Source organism: Panthera tigris, chromosome B3, assembly GCF_018350195.1.
Source record: "Panthera tigris isolate Pti1 chromosome B3, P.tigris_Pti1_mat1.1, whole genome shotgun sequence".
Classification (NCBI taxonomy): Eukaryota; Metazoa; Chordata; class Mammalia; order Carnivora; family Felidae; genus Panthera; species Panthera tigris.
Window position 1 is genome coordinate 30,584,067 of NC_056665.1, and position 19,672 is coordinate 30,603,738.

The following is a 19,672-nucleotide window of genomic DNA, read 5'->3' on the forward strand; positions in this document are numbered from 1 at the left end:
GAAAGCCTTCATCTGGGGTGCCCAGGAGCAGCAGAGAAATGCCAAGTGGCTTAAAAGTCAGCTGGGCTGTTCCTGGTGCCCAGGAGGAACACCTCTGCCCTGGAGGGGTTCTGCATGGAGTAAGAGCTGTCACTCATGGAAGCACACACACAGGGCTAGCATGGTGACTCTGGCAGAGAAACGCCAGAGTGACAGCAAAGAGAGCCCCACAGAGACAGAAGTACCACAGCCAAAGTATTTAGCAAGTGTGTGCAGTGAAACGACACTGAACAAACCGCAGACAGCAACCATGTCAGAAAAACCGAGGCTGGCAGAATTAGATGTCCTGGGGCCTCTCAGTGTCCCCAAGTCCCCCAGGAGGCCCTGCTACTGCCAGGGCCTTCAAACTACACCTGTGCCCACACCACTGCCCCTGGGAGGGGCTCATCCACAGAGGGCCTTCCTGCTCCTCACTCCCAGAGCCCTCCCACCCAAAGCAGAGGCGTGAGGCGACGTGAGTCCCCTTGCTTTCCCCTTACCTGGGTCAGACGGCGCCGGGAGGCAAACAGATCAGCCTCTGGGGGCCCGGGGAGCAGCAGCCTATTGGTCTCGGTCCCAGCATGCACTGCAATGGGAGAGCAGGAAGGTTAGTGCAACTAAGATGGGCTTCTGCTAGTCAACCCAGGATGTCTGGCCTCTGCCTCACCAGCACCCACAGCACCCTTAGCAAGGTCCCAAAGGCCCCCTACCCCCGGGCCCTCCGTGCCAGTCCCCTGTCCCAGCCTGCAAGTCTCTGGCTGGCTGACCACTCCTCCCTGCAGGAGGCTCCCTGACCCCTCTCCTCCTTGTCAGGGCACCCCTCCACCACATGGTCCTCCTCCTGCACGTGGTCACAAGCTGCTGTTTCCTGCCTGCCCCCCTTGCCCTGCCCTGCTCCCTGGGCTGCCTGACCCACATCAGAGTTTCGGTCACCCTCTATGTATGTCCCCCAGTGGTGCCATCATGCCCAGAGAGAATGGAAGCCCCTGCCTTCGCCTCCTCCCTGGCACAGCACCAGCCTCTCTCTGCTGGCCCCCACCTCCTCCTGATCCTCACAGGCCTGGCTCCTTCTCCTCATCCAAGTGTCCAGGTTCAGTTCCAGACACCTCCTCAGAAAGCCCTCCCTGACCTCTGTATGAGGGCGGCCCTCCTAACCCGAGTCACGCTACTCTGACTGATCTGTCACTCCAGTTTCCCTGTCTCAACAACCTCACAGCAAGCATTTTTTTTTCCAGGCAGGTTAATTGAGCTACAATTTACCTAGAGTAAAATCTACACTTTCCAGTGCAGTTCTGTGAGTTCTGACAGCTGCATGCAGCCATGTTACCACTACCACATTCAAGGTCTAGAACAATTCTACCACCCGAAAAGTCTCCACGTGCTTTTTGTAGTCAACTCCTCCCCAACCCCAGCCCCTAACAACCACTGATCTATTTTCTGTCTCTATAGTTTTGCCTTTTCCAGAATGGCATACAAATGGCTTTATCTGTACGTATCCTTTGGAGCCTGGCTTTATTCATTTAGCATATAATGCATTGGAGATTTACCTTTGTTGTTTCTCTGTTGTTCCAAATTTCATTCTTTTTTATTGCTGAATAGTATTCAATTGTTTACCCATTCACTAGCTGAAGGACATTTGGGCTGTTTCCAGCTTTTGGTGACTATGAATAAAGCCACTATAAATATTCACATACAGGTTTTTATGTGAACATAAGTTGTTACTTCTCTTGGGTAAATCCCTAGCATTAGGATTGCTGGGTTATATGGTAAACATATTTTTAACTTTATAGGAAACTGCCAAACGGTTTGTCTTCTCTTTTCGTTTTCTTTCTTTCTTTCTTTCTTTCTTTCTTTCTTTCTTTCTTTCTTTCTTTTTTTTTTTTTTACCAAACTGTTTTCTGAAGTGGCTGTGCCCCATATTGTAGTCTCACCAGCAACATATGAGAGTTCTGGTTGCTCAGTATCCCAAAGCTTTTCTTATCAGGCCCTGCCAGACACTCTGGGTTTCCCTGGCCTCGGCCGCCCCAAGTGGAAAGAATGAGCCAAAGTCATGGCCTTGGGTCTTCTGAAACCCTTGCTCTTAGTGGTCCCATAATACCCCTTGTACAGAGGATTTTACTGCTCACTAACGTCTGGGTGCATTTCCTCCATCCCAGCATAGTGTCCCCTACACTTTCTCAGCCCCCCCTTGCAGTGAGTTGAGGCTATATGAGAAGTTTTGGTCAGTGGGCTATGAACAAAAGTGGTGTGTGTCATTGCTGGGCCAAAGCATTTAAGACTCTACCACTTTCTCTTCTTTGCCACAGTGACTGGAAGAGACCATGTGTTCCAGGTAGGACAGCTACAAGATGGTGGAGCTTCTATCGGCCTGGGCCCCTGCATGACGTATGGACCAGAGTCTGCCACCCTCCCCACTTCCCACACTGGATATATAACGGAAACAAAGGATATACTGTAAATAAAGGAAGAAAGAATAAGGGAACCTTTGTTGCACTAAATCACCAAGAGTTCCTAAAAAACCTGTTGGTTTAGCACAATCTTGTCTTTCCTACCATATCACCCCTGGCCACTTGGGGCACATGACCTGTATTTGGTTTGAGGGGATGCTTGATGACTTTCTGAGTGAGAGAACTAAGCTCCATTTGGGAGCCCCTAAATAACTAGGATTTCAGTGGGGGGCAGAAATATGTCAATCCCCAGTTTGAAGGGCTCTCTATCCACAAGGAAAAGGGGGAAGTTTCAGGGCCTATAGCAGGATCCACCAGCAGGGCAATTCCCATCTGGAGAAGGGAGGTGTGAGCAGAGGCAAGCGGTAGCATCTCCATGACAGTGGGGCCTTGGCTTACATTCAAGGGCTTGAAATGCACTTTAGAACAAAGGCTGGGGCATCCTCAGAGCTCTGCCCCTGACTCAGGTCTAGGATCAGCTCTAGAAAGGCCCTGGGGCCCCCTATGAGTCTGCCCTGGATTGACAACTGGGGGTGGGGGACTCTGACTCGTGGCCCTGGAGCCACGAATGACAGCAAGATTCAAGCTTAATTATACACTTATATTTTGAACTTATCGGCACTTTACTTTGGCAATTATCACCTTAAATGTTGTGTGCTTCTGTGGGACCACGCAGGGAATAGGCAGAAGAGACAGTCCCTCAAGAAAACAACAGGCTCTGTCAAGCGACCTGAGGGGAAATCCCCTAATGTCCACAAATGCCCCTATGACTTCCTCAATTTTTCCAAGAAGTAAGATCTGGCTGTAGTAGAATATACTCCCTCCCCTCCACCCCTCCTGAAAAACAAAAAGGGTACAACACGGCTTCCTTGACGCCATTAGAAAGACCCTTCTATCATAAGGGCAAACTTGAGAAGGTTCTTAAGTATGAGCACCGATGCTGGTGTCAATGTGTCTCCAAAGGCTCATCTGGCTTTGAACTTTGGCCAGGCTAGTTGGAAATCACAGCATGGCACAGCACCCTATAAAGGTACTATGGTATGCTGGGGAAGGGGGCTTGGGTTGGAGGTGGGGGAAGGTGTTGAAGAAGCCCTTGGGACAAAGCCAGGCTTGGTGGAACCTGGGGACATGGTGACCAGGCTTCCCCAAAGCAGTCATAAAGAATCTTCTGTCAGGGCCTTGGGGTGGGGGTGGGGGGGCAGGTCCATAGTCAGGTATAACAGTCCCCTGGGAAGGACTGGAGTGAGTTCTGCCATCCGTTGGGTCAAAAATAAACAGATGTGACTGGTAACATGCATATGAAAACAAAATCCTACAAGAAACAGGCAATAACTGCTCCATTCTTTACCACAAGGATTTCTTTACCTGGGAGTTTATTTCAATGATGAGAAATCCTTAATGGTGAGTTTGGTGATTTCAGTGATAAATTTTTAATTGGGTGCAGACCTGAGGTTTTACCCTGGTTTGAACACCTTGCACCCACCCCTCACAGCCACAGGATGTGCTTAGATATGCTCGTGGGAAGAAAATGTGCTCAGAATTTGCTGTGCTCTCTGCTTTTTGTTTCCTATGGGCAAGTTTTCTGGCCAACGATTCTGAGAATGACTCATCCTGGGGTCAGGGATCCAGTGATGGCTCATGGCTAGAGTGGAGAGCTGGCTGGCCTGGGGTCAGCTCAGACCCCCCACCTCGAAAGTACACCTGAGTGTCTATACTCAGGGAGGAAGGAGTTTTAGATCTGGATGTTATGGTCTGGTTCGCAGAGACCGGATAATGTTGGGATGAATGCATGGGCTTGCAGAAAATGCCTGACTAGAACTGCTTGGGGGAGGATTCCCTGAGTGCAGAATGAATCGTTCTCCTCTGAATGGTTTTTGCTGAATGACTGGACTTTAATTCACTGTCTTTGGAGGGCTTGGGGGCTGAAAACAGAGTACAGAGGTTCAAAGGCAAATGTTGAAAGAAGTTCCCACAGGGAAGATCTGGCATAGGAGAGAGGTGACAGGTGGAGGGAAAATGGAGGAGGAAGAAGATTGAAAAGAGGGACAGATGCAGGTGAGGTGAACACCTTGCTATCATCATCATCGGAGTCATTGTGGAGAGCATCCAATGAGCCCCGAGGGGGCTCAGCACTTCATAGGTGCTAACACATTTAATCTCCAACAACACCCCACAAGGTGAGTACTGTGATCGTCTACATTTTCAGAATGGGGAAACCGAGGCACGGAGAGGCAAAGTAACTTGGCTTGTAAGGAATGGGGCTGCATTTCCCACCCATGCAGTCTGGTTCCAGCACTCATCCTAAGAGTCCCGATAAAACTGGGTTGGTCAGGTTAGAAATGAATGAAAGGCTCCTCAATGATGTTGGTGGGTATTCTGTCTGGGTGGTCAGATCTAAGTTGTTGAGAAAAATCCCCTTTCTGTTACTTACTAGCTCTGTGGCCTTGAGCAAGTTACTTAACCTCTCTGGGTCTGGTTCTTCATCTGTAAAATATACTTCATATGGTAGTTCAGATTACAGAGTGCGCGTGTGTGATGCTGCCTACAGTACCTGGCAGAGAACAGATAATCCACAGAGTAGAGCCCACACTATACCCCCTCCATGGAGCCACAGTCTAGACACCAATCTCCAGAACTTGAAGCACGTACATGCGTGTGCGTATGTGTATTCATATGTGCCGTGCTCCTGCCAAGGTGAGTACTCATGTGCACCTGCAGGCATTTCCCTCCCTAATCCTGTCCCCGATTTAGCCATACACCCGGGCATCACCCCAAAGTCCTTTTTCTCTCCCTCTCTCATCCTCGCATCCTATCATCATGGGCAGTCGATCCCGGAATATTTCCCAAACTCACCTTTTTCCCGTTTTCCCCTACCCCCACCCCAGCACAAAGGTCTCAGCTGCTTCCTATCCTCTTGCTGTCCCCCCTCCACCCGTGCTCCTCACAGTGGCAATCAGAGTGACCTTACCCAGTCACCCATCTGACCTCCACTTAAAACCCTTCCAGGAAGGCTGGCCAAGCAGGATGTGAAACTCACGAGCCCTGAGGAGAAGTCTGACAGATTTGACTAAATAAAGATCTAAAGCTTCTATACGGCCAAAGAGACCATAAACAAAGTTAAAAAGACAAACAGCAGACTAGGGAAAATATTTTCAACACGCACAACAGACAAGAAGTTTTAAAATTCCTAATAATCTAAAAGCTCCTTTATATCAATAAGAAAAAGGAAAAAGAAAAAAAGAAAGAAAAATGAGCAAAGGATATGAACAGTCAATTCACAGAGGAGGAAACACAAATGGTCCATAACCGCATGAAAAGATGTTCAGCCTCGCTGGGGAGAAGGCAAGTGAGTGCTGAAACCACAGCAAGACGATTTCCTGGATTAGCAAAAATTAAAAAGCTTGATAATGTTCAGTGCAGAGGACGGCATGGGGAAATGGCCACCCACAGATACTGAGAGCGGGAGCATAACCTGGCCTGGCCCTTTGGAAGAGCACTGTGGCACTACCCAGCAAAATTTAATAAACATACCCTTCACCCGGGCAATTCCATGCCTAGAAATCAATCCCACACAAATGCTTACACGTGTCAGCAAGACAGATACGCAAGGATGGTCACTGAAGCATTATTTGCAAGAGTGAAAAACTGAAGACAACCTAAAGATCCATCAACCCAGGAACAGTTACATAAATTACACTATGTCCAAACAAGGGAATATTAGGCAACCATTAAAAATACCACACACCCGTATGCTGGGACACTGACAGATGCCCACAACACACTGGGAAGTGAAAAATGGAAGTTATGGAATAATGTGCATAATACTATTCCATTTTTTTAAAAGTAATATACAGAGGCACCTGGCTGGCTCAGTCGGTGGAGTGTGCAACTTTTGATCTTGGGGTTGAGTGTGAGCCCCACAAGGGGTGTAGGGATAACTTAAAAATAAAATCTTTAAAAAAAAAGTAATATACAATAAATAGGTTTGTAAGGCACAGAAAAAGTTCTGGAAAGAGGCACACCAGACCTTGGCAGAATAAGATTTAAGGGCAAAGAGGGAACTTCCATACTTAACAGGACACACTTCTGTACTGTTTCAATGTTTTTGCATGAGCAAATATTAAAAAAGAAAGAAAGGGGAAGAAGTACCCCCTTTCATGGCCCTTCACAGGCAGTAGGACTAAACCCCTCAGTGTGGACCCAGGGTCCCTCAGGACACAGCCTTTGTGTACCACCAGCTGGGATCGCCTCCTGGTCTATTCCAACCTTAAGTCTAGACACAGCCAGATCCCTCGTATGTCCCCCAAACTGCCTCTGGGTCTTCATCTGTGTGGTTCCCTCGTCTGGGTATGTCCTTCACTGCCCCTGAGACTCATCTTTCAAGTTGGTGCTCATGTGTCACCACCTACTGGAAACTCTCCCTGAATGCCGGGCCCTACGCAGCCTCCAGGCTCCCTCCCATAGTGATGGTGACAGTCAACTGCCAGGACGCACACGCAGTGTGTCTGTGTTAGGGCTGTGCTATGTGCTTTACACTGTATTGACTCGCTTAATCCTTAGAGCAACCCTAGGTAGGTTTGTCATCACCTCATTTAACAGATGAGGAAACTGAGGCACGGGAAGACTACATGACTTGTTCTAAGTCACACAGCCAGTCATCAGCAGAGCCAGCGAGTAGAGCCAGGCAGAGTGCCCGTGCAGCCGTCCACCAGCACTGGACCACCCTGGTACCTGTACCTGGTGGCCCCAAGACTTTCCTGTGAACCCCAAAGGTGGGGTTTGCCTTGTTCTCGCCCCCCAGGACTTGGGCACAGGGAGGTCTGCTGGGGCCAGAAGCCTGCCCCCCGTCCTCACCAGCCAGGGCTACAGTGAGCATCTGGCAGGCCACGGGGCTGGTCTCCTCAGGGGGCTGGGGCCACTGCTGTGAGAGGCCGTCTGAGCCAGAACTGCCGAGGAAAGGGATGAGTTTGTAGAGGTGCAGCCCCTCCCAAGACAAGGACCCCGCTACCTCCTGTGCAGCTTCTGTGAGCCAGGCTCTGGGGGTAACTGGCCTGGGAAGCCAGGGCCCTGCCTTTCACACAGATGCAAGGTCAGACACAGGAAAGCCAAGAGCCTAAGATGGGGGGGGGGGGTGGGGGGAGGAAAGAGCTGGAGGATGGTGCTGGGCAGGGGTGGGGGGGGTGACTTCTGATCGGAGTGAGAGCAGACAGGGTGTCTCCATGAAAGAAGTGGCATCATTTGGGCCCAGCCTAGTAAGACGAAGGGGGCTGGAGCAGATGGAGTTGGGGAGGGGAATTCAGGGGCCTGGAACAGCTTGGACAAGGGCCTGGAGGTGGGAACGTGTGGGGAGCCCTGGGAAAGAGTCCTTGGATCTGGCTGGAGGATGCAGCAAGGAGCGAAGTGGCAGTGGATGCAGAGGGGTTTGGGGGGAGGTTTGGGGAGAGAAAGAGGGAGGGGGAACTGCCCAGAGGCGAGGTGGGGGTAGTCTGGAGGGGTGGCTTGGCCTAGGATCTGAGCTTGTCAGGCAAGCTTCACCTTTGCACTTGGTGGTGTGACTGGGGCCTAGTTCCTGACCTTGCCTGGTTCCCTCACCTGTATAAATAACCTGCCAGGCTGTTGAGAGAATTAAATGAGGCAGTGATTTACCGCACCCAGAATCCAGGGAGGAGAGATGAACACATCTGGGGCAGCATGGTGCCTGGGACAGAGGGGTGGCTTCCTGGGCGCATCTACCTGTGCAGCATGAACTGGTGTGTGCGCATGGCCAGGAAAAGTATGCAAATGCAATCCTTGTGTTTACATTCATGATAATGTGATTTCAGACTCTACCTTAAAGACCTAAGAGAGGCAGAGCCCCACGGTCTTGAGCAGATCCCTCCCCCACATGGGAGAAGTGGGCAGCTGGCTGGGTGGTTTCTCTAGGCCTGGTTTTTCAGAAAGGAAAGAAGAAGAAGGGAAATGGGCCGGAAGAGGAATCTAGAGGGAGGGATTAGCAGAGGGGAGGAGTGGGGGGTGAAGAAAGCAGAAGACCCTCGTTCCTGGAGCTAGTCCCCTACCCAGACAGGACCCTCCTCTCTTCCCTCACTCCCTGCTCCTGCTCCAGCCGCATCAGGAAGCCCCACACGCCAGTCTGACTGGCCCGGGCTCAAGCACCGAACCCCCAGCCCCCACCAGTGCTGGGGCTGTATTCGCCCAGGTGGGAGTGGAGGAGTCAGCTGACTCCTGCCCCCCAGGGTAAGTTCATTCCCCTGCAGACCACAGAACAGCAGTGTGCAGGCCCGCAGGCAGGCGAGCACTGGGAACCCGCCCCACCCGGCCAGCCGTGTAGCATTAGGCCAGTCACTGCACACCTCGTTTCCTCCTCATGCAATGGATAAACATGCTTTCCTTGTAAGGTAACGTTATCAGCCCAGTGCCGGGCACTCCATCAACCCTCCCCACACATGAGTCCCTTGGTTCCCCCAGAGCTGAGGATGGCCTGGAGGAGTCACAGCCAGTTCTTAGGGGGCGGGGGGGGGGGAGGGAGAATCGCTCACCCTAGCACCCCTGCTGCCCCCCACTGGCACCATCCTCTTCACCTCTTGCAGACCAGTGTCAGCCTCCCCACTGGCCCGCCTCCAGCACCTCCCCCTCCCACCTGCCTTCAGAGGAAGCTCTTAGTACAGATCCTGGGCCCTCAGCCCTCTGGGCCTCCCCCACCTCAGCTCTGATCACTCAGTGCCTGTTTGCTTGTCGCCTCCCCCACCGGCCCTGTGGGCAGGGACCATGTCTGACTCATCTTGGCCATTCCAGGGACTAGTGAGGGGCCTGGCACAGGAGTCCTGCCCACAGGCAGGAGAGCTGGCAGTGAGGATGGACAAATAGGGCCCCTCACCCCTCCCACCCCAGCACCTGTTACTCAGCTGGTATATGCGTGACAATGCTGGGCTAAGTGTGGGGCTGGGATCAGTGTTCAGTCTAGGACTGGGATCAAGGTTCAGTCTGCCCAGGATCAAGGTTCAGTGTGGGTGTAGGGTCAAGGCTCAATAAAGGAAGTTCTCTGCCTCTCCACCATGAAGGGCTCAGGACTCCCCCTAGCCTTACCCACTGCTTGAAAACAACATATTCTGCCCCTGGGGAGCTGCAACCTGTCTTCTCAGTCCTCATTATGCCCACCCTCTACCCTGGCGAGGACCGTTCTGTGCTCCATTCCAGACAGCTATGCCGGGATTCTCATATTCCCATTACCCGAGCCACCACCTGACCCCCGCAGAGGCAGCTCAGGGGCCGGTGTGGGGGGAGTACTTCCTTGCATTCCTAACCGGCCTTCAGAAACACAGCAAGGATGGTCAGCCTTCTGGCATCACTGCATTCCCAAGTCAAGGAGAAGTGTTTTGTGGGTTATCTCAGATTTCTCGATTATCCACCCCACTGCCCTCACTCCATTAGCCCTGATAAAGCCAACGGAGATAAACCCAGGTCTGACAACACGCAGGTGAAGGTGTCCACTGGCCCGTGCATTGAAATGTGATCCCAAAATGCCTCCATCTGTCGCAGTGCCTCAAATCCCTCCTTTGTGCTCTTTGCTTTAAGCCACGCTTGCCGACCCCCCTCTGAAACCTCCATTCTGGGTCCACTTTCAGCTGCCTGAGTGTGGGGACTGTTGGATCCCTCGGCCCTGGGAGACTCGGGGCCTACCTGGTCTTGGCACTCGCAGGGATCAGAAATGGGAGCGGGGTCAGAGACGGCCCTGGGTGGACATCAGAGCTAGGCTCACTTCCAGGAACTATGGTGTCAGGGCAGGGGTCTGCATCCACCCTGCAGCCCCCAGCCACGCAGCCAAGCCCCCCACCATCCCTGGCTGCTACTCTCCAAGCAGAGGGTCAAGTTGGTTTGCTGGCAAGACACATGGTTCTCATTTTAATTCATTAAAGAAAAATCTAATCACTGCATTAAACTTCTCATTACTCCACTTGAATACCCGTTAAGTAAATTTAATTACCAGAGGATTGGGTTTCCCAGCCTCTTTCATTAGCTTCTGATAAGATGAAAAGGGGGGAGAGAAAAGGGTAGGAAGCAGAACAATGTCATTCCCGACCCACGGAGGGCAGGATGGGTGATATGCCGGGGCTACCGTGGTCAGGCTTTGGTGTCTCCTTGGGGACAGGCTGAGCCCTAGGCCTGGGGGTGACTCTCCCACCCCAGCTACCCTTAGGAAGGGGAAAGCCTATTATTTGGCTGAATGTTTTAACCAAGGCCACTCTTGGTTCTTTATACCCCACCACCTTCTAAAAGAGTTTGAGGCTGCCGAGAAAGCACAAGCTGAAAAATAAGAAAAGAAATCAGAAAAAGGAGAAAATGAGAGAGAAGTCAGAGGGAAGACGACTGAGCAACTGTATGTATGCCCTCATCCTCAGCACTTCTCAGAAATGGGCCACAAACCAGCTATGAGCTTCCTAGTGGCCAAGGCAAAGAGAGCAACACACTCTGGCACTGCTGTAGGAACCCACAAAGTATTCGTGAGGAAGTACACACTGGGCCTTGGCCTTTCCATCTGTAAAAAGGGTGGAGCTGGAGGAAGGACTAAAAGAGATAAACATTGGCTGGAGCAGTGAGCAGAGAGGGAGGGACCCACACAGGCCTGAAAAAGAGGATGGGGTAGAGAGCAAGGAAGGGCATAGTAGGTGGGGGAACTGCATGACTGACTAAAGTTGAAGGGAGGAAAGAAGAATGATTAGGGAAGAGGCAGGGGCACAGGGAGGACACGGAGGCCTGGGGTGGAAAAAGATTCTTGAAAGGTGAGTGGAAGGGACTGGCATTGCTGTCTGGGGCCAGAGGAGCAAAAGCCAGAGGAGGCAGCAGAGCAGGGCTCCTCTAGGACTGGCCAGGCCAGGGACACGGATCCTGCCTTCCTGTATTAAGTGGTGCCTTCTCAGAGCCCCTCCTCAGCTCACTGCACCCCCTTCTCCAGAGAATTGCCCTCTGCAAATGGGGGCCACCCACAGGCACCGCAGGCACGGCCCACAGTCAGTGACTGATTGATACAGGGGTACAAACGCCTGGCCACCTTGTCTAGGGGACAATTCTGTGGTGTCAACTCTACACCAGGGCCCCCTGGACCAGCCCAAGGCCACGACCTCACTCATGGGGCTCTCATACCTGCCCCAACTTCTTCTCTTCCTCCTTTTTCCCAAAAGCCCACCCTCAGTGAATCTCATGTTCACAAATCCTTGTCTCAGACTTTGCTTCCAGGGATCCTGACAATACTTCCTATGCAGTTCCTTCCAAGTTTGAAGGAAACAGGATGTTCCAAACTCCCCAGGAGAGAAAGGGAAGGGGCACAGGAAAGGATTTACTGAGCACCTGCTGTAGACACCAGTGCTTCCCACACCCACACATCGTTTCAGGTAGTTCTCATAGCACCCCTGCCAGGTGAGGTTCATCGTCAGATAAGGAAACTGAGGCTCAGAGAGGCACAGGGATCTGCCCAAGGACCCACAGCATATCTGTATCTATCTGGGACTGACTTTAAGCTGTCCAAGCTGGGGAGACTCCACCGATCATTTGTTATTTGCCTCCCTCAGTTGGGGGCAACTCCTTCTACCAGCAGGACCCCAAGCTTCCTTTGGGGAAACACCCTGTCCTCATTCCTGGTCACATGGTTGGGGAAGGACCGACCCTGACCCCCAGTCCCTTTAAGTTTCCAAGACCTGGGGACCCAGCTAAAGGGGTCAGGATGATCCAAATCCTGCCAATAGGGCCCAAGAGATCAACCCCAGGGCTTTTATTTGTTCTATCAAGAAAGCAGATTTTGTCTCCACCCCTGACCCCAGATTTAAACCTGGAAGCATACTGCCCCAGAAACCGTTGGCAGACATCCTGTGACCATGTCATGTGAAATCCTCACAGAGGTGGAGCCACCACCAAGGAAGAGGGAGCAGAGAAATGCAGACAGAAAACAGGTCCTGGTCACACTGTTTGAACCGCTGGATTAAGCCCTGCCAGAAGCCCCATCTACCTCTGGATACTTCAGTTACATGAGCTGATACTTGTATTTTATTGAAATAAGTTTTTTTGCTATGTGCAACCAAAGGGATACGGTGACAGATATGGTGTTCAGAAAGGTATCCTTCCTATTCCAGAGACCAAGAAGGCTCAGCTAAGTATTCCCAGGAGCCAAGAGAGAGCAGATTGGGGTCGCTACCTACCGTGACTGCTACTGTGCCCCACTGAGTCCTGAAGCTTGAGGCGTCCCCGGGCTGGGGTGAGGAGTAGACTCGGAAGCTGGTCCAGGGGCTGGACAGGGACAGAGCCCCGGAGATGCAGGTGGGAGGCTGTGTGGCCTCACAGACTCAAGGCAGCCAGGACATGGCCATGGGATCTCTGGAAAATAGGAGAAACCAGAGTGAGCAGTAGGGTTCATATGGGGACAGAGGAGCATCGGGCACGGGGGCAGGGCAGAAGGCAGCCACGCTTCGGCAAAGGCGAGACCAAAGCCAGCCAAGTTTCTCTTCGCTTACTTCCTCTATTCCCCTGCCCTGGGTACCTCTCCCCCGCCCCCGTGCTACCTCCAGGCTGCAGAAAAGCAACTGCAGAAGGTGGAAGGGGAGAGGAGGGGGCAGGTGTGGCCAGAGCGGGTATGTCAAGTGGTGGTGGGGGGGGAAGCAGCTTCTTCCTGGTGCCGTGGGCTCGCTTCTCACAGCTCCTCTCCCAGCGAGTGCCCAGAACCGGGCTTAGGGCCCCAGGCAGCCAGCACAGGGCAAGATGAGTGAGGCAGCAATCTTTGCTCTCTAGGCCAGACTTCTAAAAGAATCCAGAGAGGACAGCGCTTAACCCAAGGGAACCAAGGGTGTTCAGGCAGGGACAGAGAGCTGCGGCACCTGTCCTCCAGCTGCCCTCCCGGCTGAGAAATCAGGAGACCACCTACTCTGTCTTCATGCCGGCCTCCCTTGGGCACTGTCCCCTGCTGGGGCCACCTCTCTTGGGCCCATATTCTTGCCCAGCTTCTCTCTTGGAGAAAAACACAGGACATGGATATTTCAGACTCTGGACACTACCAGAGGCCCTGGCCTGTGGAAAGCCACTAAGTCTTGTTAGGTCCTTAATGAGTCCTCTGAGCTAAGGGCTGTTTGCCCTCTTCTTAGTTCCAGAAGAAGGCATGATGACTGGCACAGTCCTGCAGAGCTTTCCGCAATGATGGGAATGTTCTATACCTGTGCTGCCCAATGTGGTAGCCACCGGCAGCCACAACTGGATTCTGAAACATGCACAGTGTGGCTAACTAAGAAACTGGTTTTTAAAGTTTATTTAATATTTATTTATTTATTTATTTATTTAAAGTTTATTTTTTATTTATTTTGAGAGAGAGAGAGAAAGGGGGAGAGAGCACGAGCACGCGCGAGCCAGGGAGGAACAGAGGGAGAGAGAGAGAATTCCCAGCAGGCTCTGTGCTGACAGCATGGAGCCTGTCATGGGGCCCGAACTCATGAACTGTGAGATCATGACCTGAGCCAAAATCAAGAGCTGGACGCCTAACTGACTGAGCCACCCAGGTGCCCCTCAATTAATATTTAAATAAAAACAGCCACAGATGGCTAGTGGCTGCCATAGGGGACAGCACAGCTCTGGACCAAGCCTCTCTCAGTCCCTGGCCACAACACTTGAAGAAAACTGAGGTCCAGGGAAAGGAAGGGATTTGCTCAAGGTCATACAGAGAGAGTGTGTGAGAGAGTGCCAGACAGACAAAGGAAAAACCAGAACCTTGTTCCCCCAGCTCCTAGTCCCACTGCCCGCCCCTCAGTCCTCCCGATAAAGCAGCCTCAATGAATGTCACTGAAGTTGCCTGGGGAAATCATCCATCAGAGGGGAAGTGCTCCAGGCACAGAGATGTTCACGGAAAGGTTATTTATAGCAGCAAGATGCTGGAAGCTGCCTAAACATCCCACAATAGAGATGACAAAGTGCGTTGTGACACCTCTGCTCAATGGAATATCACACAGCCATTAAAAATGATAAACACGGAGGCTGGTAGCAACACGGAGCTATAACAATATTGAGCAAGAAAACTGAGAAGACGGATGAAGGTGGGGGCTGGGTTGCAGTGGTGTGCAGGGGCCCTGTACTCACTGAGCCCACGTGCATCTGTTACACCTCACCCTGTGTAGCAGCTTCATGGGGTGCAGATGACATACCCATTTTACAGACGGAGGAGCTGAGTCTTAAAGAAGCCATATGTGCTCCTGGTTACATGGGGGACTAAGGGCAGAGTCAGGGCTTGAGCTCTTGATTTCTGACCCTAAGGACAAACTTCCACAGCTGCCTCTTCGTGCCATGATGGCAGCATTATGGGTGTCCCTTCCTTTCTATTTATTTACTCCTTTTATTTAACAAACACATACTAAGCGCCAGGCACCTTTCTAAGTGCTTTATAAACGTTGACTCATGTAATCTGCATAAGAACTGTAAGAGGGCACAATTATGATGCATTACCTTTTTTTGGATGAGGAAACTAAGGCCTATATAGAGAGATGAAGTAACTTGTCTAAGGTCAAGAGCCCCTTCTATCCACCACCCCCCCAACATGTTCTGCAACGTTCCAGTATTGTCTTCACAGGAAAAGGGCAAGGAGGCAGGCAGGGGATAGTTGTTGTCTTGGGTTGGTGAAAATACAGGTGTGTGTGTGTGTGTTTTCCCTTTTAAATTTCATAAAAATTCTTTCTGTGGCAATTGCAAGAAAAAGTTTCAAGAAATAAAATTAATGTATTGAAATATTTTTTAAAACGCAAGCACGCACACAAAAATGAAAACACATCAAGGTCAAGCTACTGGTGCGTCCAAGAGACCTCAACTGTGAACGCAATCCACCTTCTAGCAGCAAAGCTCACGTCTTCAGGCCTCTGTGCCCACTTCCTGCCGCCCCCACCCCCCCACTCTCTCCTGCCTGGGCGAGATCCTCACCTCAGAGGTCAGCGGGAAGCAGCCCTGTGACAAGCGGACTTATCTAAACACCTCCCAGCCTGCTCAGTACAGCCCGGCAGGCCAGCGGGCACACTGCCCACGGTGTCCCTCCACAGGCAAGGGCTGACATCCAGAGGCCATGGCATCCAGGCCTCCACCTCCAGCCCCAGCAGCCCCATTCCACAGGTGGAGAAACTGAGGCCTAAAAGGTGAAACACCTCACCAGAGATTATGCTGCTACCCAACAGGGAAACACATACGTGTGCACATGCGTGTGTGTGTGTGTGTCTGTGTGTGTGTGACCAGTATGCACATGCATGTAGTGCTTCAGGCTCAGGCCCAGCCCTCTCATTAAAAGAGCAGATGATTCCAAGCCACACACACACACACACACACACACTCACTCACACACACCCACATGACATTATTAACTGCTCCTATATCCACAATTGTGTAATCTATTTCTCCTTGCCATGTTTCTGTTATTTTTCTTTTTTTTCTCCAAATACTTACTGAGCACTTACTATATTCTAGGTGTACGATAGGCAGGACAGGAGGGGGGGTGAGTGCTGGTCCTGAGGATTGAGTGGGGGTACAAAACAGACAAGTCTGATACTCTCAAGGGGATGGGGGTACAGATGATAAGCAAATAAATGAGCAAGTTCATTGCAAAGAGCAACAAGTCCAAATAAAATCATCAAACCAAGTAGTGTGACAGAGGTCCTGGGGTGGGACTAGGGGTTACTCCAGCTGGTGGGTCAGGGGAAGGTCTTTCTGCAGACGTCAGACCTGAATTCATATATTCATATCCTACAGGATAAGAAATCCGTCTCTCCTTGGACAGGAGGAGGAGGGGAGCAGAGGTGGGCAGGAGCCCGGTGTTTCTGAGGAGCAGCAGGCAGGCCAGGGGCCTGGCATGAGGTGGACAGAGTGTGGGCAACTGTGAGGAATGAAGCAGAGGGAGGCTGGGCCCTCGGGACGGAGGTAAGGGCTTTCAGCTTCCCCTCCAGTGTGATGAAAAGGCTGCGACTTTTCCTTCATTGTGAAAAGTTCCCTGGGGCTGCTGAGTGGAGACTGGGTTTAAAGGCGCGGGCAGGAGAGCAAGGACCCAGTGGGCTGGCTGTCACAGCTGCCGGTCACGTGGCGCCTGGGCCAGCTGAGGGCGGACTCAACAGATTCGGAGTGCGTGCTGTAGCAGAGCCCCTCCACAGATGGCTGGATGTGAGGGAGTGGGCAAGGAAAGGAATCAAGGATGACTCCTATCTTCTACCACACACACGTCCTGCTTTTACAACCACCCCCCCAGTAAAACTTAAACCATTAGAAACTGACACAGCAGATGAGCAAGGGCCATGAAAACTGCCCTCCCCCCTGCCCATACTGAGCCTCACATCTTTCTGCATCTTTCTGCCAGAGCCCCTGCTCTGTTCCCTGGTCCTGTGTGTGGTATGTGGGAGGAGCAGAGATTGGGTCCCACCCCCAGGCTGACAAGACTGTCCAAGAAAGAAGACAGGTTCGGGCAGGACAAGAGAGGCAGGTGGCTGGCCCAGAGCAGACCCTCAGCTGGCTGGGCCTGTGAGCACAGAGGCTGGGGAAAATCAGACTTTGCAGCCCTAGCTCTGCCTCGTGCTAGCTGCAGGACCCTGAGTAAGTTCTGCCTCTTCCCAAGGCTCAGCTCCCTCCTCTTCTGAGAGGCAACCACAATCCTCCCACACAAGGCTGTGATGAAGAGTCAGTGAAATGATATATGTCAAGAACTGGCATTTATAAATATTAGCATCCTTCCCCTTTTGTTTTAAAAGGGGAGCTGGGGGCACCTGGGTGGCTCAGTCGGTTAAGCATCCAACTCTTGATCTGGGCTCAGGTCATGATCTCACAGTTTGTGAGTTCGAGCCTCATGTCAGGCTCTGCGCTGACAACACAGAGCCTGCTTCAGATTTTGTCTCTCCCTCTCTCTGCCTCTCTCTCTCTCTCTCTCTCTCTCCCCCCCTCTCTCAAAATAAATAAATAAACTTAAAAAAATAAAAAAAAAAAAGAGGGGGTGGCTAAAAGAGCCAATTTGGGCTCAGACCAGTAGGCTTCACATCCATTCTAACAGAAATTCTAGAAGTGCTACACAGAACACAGGAAAGACAATGGCAAGTCTGACTTCAGTTATCCACAGAATCTCACAGGATAACTGCATGTCCTCTCTTAGCTGTTTGAAAGGATGAAATGCATTCCAGCCAGCCATGAGCAAGGCCCTCATGACATCCTTGTGGAGGAGGCAGAAAGCCATGGGCTGGGTCACTCAGTGGTTAGCTAAATAACCACATCCAGGAGTGTGGGAAAGTAGGTCACACTGGCTCCTGGGGAGGCTTCTCACTGGCACTAGCAGGGCTGGTCCTTGGCCCTGCCTGGAACAACTTTTCTGGCAGAGACTAGAATGGAGCCTTGAAGGTAGGTCCAGCATAAGAGGGGTCAATTAGGGAGGCAGTGTCTCTTATTCAAAGCCTTCCATGTGCCCTAGGAATAGACAACAGTATACAAGAGAGAGTTACCAGAACCTGGGGTAAACTCTGTGAGTAGCTCCAAGAACCACTACTATAGAGAGTGGCCAAGGACTCTAGTCGTGGACTCCATGGAGCCTGGTGGCCAGGAGACATAGAGGCTGGGCAAGCCCATTGCTTCAGCTCTGGAGACAGTGCACAGTGCAGTTACTTCCAGAACGCTATGCCCAGGCATCTATGTACCCATATAGAAGGTCTTTGATAATGTGAAATCTGCTCACTGGGGCCTTGACAGGAAGAGGTGGGCCTGGAACCCAGGTTCCCTGGGGAAGCCTCAAGGGCCTGGTCAGGACTCTAAGCCTCTGACAAAGACACTTAGCATTTATGTGGCCCAGAGAGCAGAACTGAGCCCAGTGAAAAAAAGATTCTAGGGAGACAGTCTTTTGCCCATCATGAGGAGCAGTGAGCTCCCTGTCCCTGGGGGCATGCAAGTGGAGGTCTGGGGACCATGTATGTTGGGTGGAGATTTTGCACTAAATGGAGAGGTTGCTTTCAGCCATGTTTAATTCTATCAGCATATGAATTGGGGCTAGATTGCGTGGATCAAAGTGGGTGTCACACAGAGTGGAAAGAAAGCAAGGTAATGACCAGAATGATAGTTATCATTAGTACTACATTATAGATCACTGAACATGCCCATGTATTCTCTACCTGGATCTTCTGCCCATCCCATGAGGCACACAGGACAGGATGATCAACCTCATTTATAGGAGGAGGAAACTGAGGCCCAGAGAAGAAACGGGACCAGCCCAAGTTCCCATAGCACATCAGCCCCAGATTCCCTCTGTGGTCAAACACCTAAGAGGGACTTCCCCTCCTTCACCCCCAGTGGTCATCCCACCACCCCTGCTCCAGAAAGTGCAGAAATTTCTCCTCCACCTGGGGTTTCATCCAGCTGCCAACACTCCTCATCCCTGATGGCTACAGGTTCTTTCTGCCCATCCCTGGGCAACCTGGGAAGGGAGTCCCAGCCCAGATGGCTTCTCCTCCCAGGCTACACAGGCCCCTGCTCCTACATCCTCCCCTGTCTTCCCCTGGCAGTCCAGCCACAGCCCCTTAAGTTGATTCCTTCAAATCAGACCTGTGCCCATACACTAGGCTTTGCCCAGAAAATGAACTCATGAAAGGTCCCTCCAACTCGGCCTCATTCTTCCCTTCATACTTACACAGGCAGCTTGTGAGTGGGAGAACCAGAGGCCGCCTTGCCAGGCACCCCTCCTGACCACCTTCCCTTTTTCTAGCCAAGAGGGACAGAGAGAGGGACAGAGGGCATCTGGGTAGGAGAGGCCGAAGCATCTGGGGGAGGGGCCCGGGAGGGCTGCCAGACCTAGTGCCACTCCTCGCCACATCATGCCCTGAGCCCTCAGGATGCTCTTACTTTACAGGTGAGAGAATGAAGCTTCAGAGAGATTAAGGGACTTGTCCAAATTCAAAATATTAAATAGAACAGAAACAGCTCGTAAGTCCTGGAGTCCGGGTTTGAACCCGGGACCAGCTTGAATCCAGATACCTGGTGCTTTCACATGCCCCCTGCTGCCTGTACAGAAGCACAAGGCAGCTCAAAAAGGCAGCCTGGTGAGCAGATGACAGGGGGGCAGGGGCAGCAGAGAGAGGGGTGAGAAGGTAAGACAAAGGAAAGACAGAGGGCAGCCTGGATGGATGAATTGACGAGTGGATCCTGCGGGGGCCAGAACGAGACAGCTCCGGAAGCCACCCTCTTGA

General features: G+C 51.8%; 1 non-coding gene across 1 annotated transcript in view; it reads right to left on the minus strand.

Moving 5' to 3' along the window:
• Positions 1-522: 522 nt before the first annotated feature.
• The window catches only part of LOC102949500, a 109,386-nt gene continuing 90,236 nt past the window's right edge, over positions 523-19,672 (minus strand). The window contains exons 2-3 of the transcript XR_006218483.1: positions 12,653-12,827; positions 523-604 (exon numbers count right to left, since the gene is read on the minus strand). This is a non-coding gene — a transcript (uncharacterized LOC102949500). The remainder of the gene's footprint in view (positions 605-12,652; positions 12,828-19,672) is intronic.